This window comes from Rhagoletis zephyria, unplaced genomic scaffold (genome assembly GCF_001687245.7).
Source record: "Rhagoletis zephyria isolate East Lansing unplaced genomic scaffold, Rhagoletis_zephyria_1.1 Rzeph_scaffold_01834, whole genome shotgun sequence".
In the NCBI taxonomy this organism is placed as follows: Eukaryota; Metazoa; Arthropoda; class Insecta; order Diptera; family Tephritidae; genus Rhagoletis; species Rhagoletis zephyria.
In genome coordinates this window covers 27517-29809 of record NW_016158918.1, presented here as the reverse complement: position 1 = coordinate 29809, position 2293 = coordinate 27517, and positions in this window count along the sequence as shown.

Here is a 2293-nt window from a genome sequence, read left to right as displayed (position 1 = left end):
AAGTAGTAAACAAAAGTGATTTTTCGGTTAAGCGCACAAGTTTTTCGTGCAAAAAGGATGGGCAGCTAAGCAAAATATCCTGTATAAATAAAATGTAGTTCATAAAAAATAAAAATGTTCAGCCTTATCATGAATATTCGGTGAAAATTTTCGTTAAACGAAACGGAATAATTTCTGGTGAAAGGCATTTCACGTAGAAATTCATGATAAGGCTGGTTAAGGTGGTTATTCATTTCAACTCAAAAAAGGAGAAGGTTATCAATTCGTCGGAATTTTTATTTTTCATGTAACTATGGAACTTTGGATCATTTGAACCGATTTCGATTTCATAGCAAAGGTGGTACCTCAAGGGTGGCCCCATACTAATTTGGTTTAGCTCCGATAATATTACACAAACAAAATACATGGGGAAAAATAACTATGCACCGAGTACCGGGGAGAAGACCCCTATTACAAATTTGTATGCTCGGAATTTAAAATTCAGTACAAACTTTGAAAAATCAGGACATTAGCGTACTGATTGAAGAAATTAATAAAATCAGTACCAGAGTTGAAAAATCAGTACTGTGCTGATAAAATCAGTACGTCTGGCAACCGTAGCTACAGCGGCCAAGAACCAACACATAATAATAATATAATAGATTGGTGCTTACACATATGTTAGTGTTTGGCCGAGCTTCTCCTCCGACTTGTGGCGTGCGCCTTGATGTTGTCACACAAATCGGAGGGACCTACAGTTTTACGCCGACTCCGAACGGCGATTGTATTTTTATGAGAAGCTGTTTTTCATGGCACAAATACACTCGGAGGTTTGCCATTGCCTGCCGAGGGACGACCGCTGTTTAGAAAAAACCTTTTTTCTATATTTTTTTTTGCGATGTTGCTTTGAGAGGGAAACAACACATACCGGTTAGAAAAAACAAGTTATCAAGCGCAAGCTCAACGCTCTCATGTAGGTATGGCACTCACTACGGCAATCATACCAAATACGAGCGCATTTGTATACTTGAAAATAGATAATTGGTTCTCGGTCAAGCTGTTTATAGGACTTTTTTTTCTGGGTGCAACTCAAACCGACCGCCGTGCTTATTTATACCAAAATTAATCCTTTCCAAGTACTACCAGTTCGTTATAAACTCAAACAAGAGCAATCAACGCACCAATTTTTGCAACGTAAAAATTAAAAAATAACAGGGGAGTCACACTTCTATTTGCGAAAATTTCCCAATTTTATTTCGAAATTAGATGCATATTTGTACGGTGGTCCCTCTTTTTGAATTTACATAATCTACACAATATATGTAACCTGATTTAGGTTAATAAGCAAACTGTCGAGTCATGCGAAGGTACGAACTAATTGGGAATTGCCCATATTGTAAGGGGATATATGACTTTTTATTTTCTGTAGACTTGCAGATTCTGAGAGGACTCCTAGTGAAATTTTATGGCAAATAATTTTCTAGAATATATTAACCTTCTATCGACCTTTACAATGCCATTGTATGCGCACTTTCTAAAAGAAGGGCCAAAATGACCCTTTTGTGAAGGAGATAACGGGTTAAAATATACCACAAAATTATTCCTCGTAAAATTGCGACTACTAAGCCCCGTTCGGGTCGGTTCATCCGTCAACGTTGTCGTCAATTTCAGCTAGGGGGAGGCCCAGGAAGTGTGCGACTTCCACAGGGGCTGTCCATAGGGACAGGGGCGTCAGCTGAGTGGGATTCTCAGGGCATGTGAAGAGGTGCCGGGTGTGGCGACTCTCCACATGCCGGGCATTGGTTGGACACATCCTCATTTCTTCTACTCAAGTAAGAGTTTAGCCTGCTGCAATAGCCAGAGCGAAGATGGGCTATTGTAGTGCGGGTCTCCCGAGGCAGACAAAGTTCTGTCCCGTCCACGTCCGGTGGTTTTGTGCCTAGAACGGCATTCACAGGGCGGGAGTCTACATAACTTGAGACTGATTCCCTGTGAATGCCGTTTAGGGCCTGTCGGTAGTTGTTTGATAAACCTCTGGACTTCGTCCGTCAGTTCGTAAAGATGCCTCCTGACGTGCCTTGGCGAGGGCTATTCCGCGAGCAGCTGTCCGCTGGGATGGCCACGTCTGTGGCTCCCAGCAAGGAACTGCTTGCAGAGCATTATGTTATGCTCCTTGACTGGGAGCATCTGGGCCTCGTCATGTAGGTGGTATTGGGGCGTCATCAGGAGGCATCCGGTCGCAGTTCGTAATGCCGTGTTTAGGCAGGTCTGTAGCTTCATCCACTGCGTCCTGCTAGTCCCCGGCGACCACACG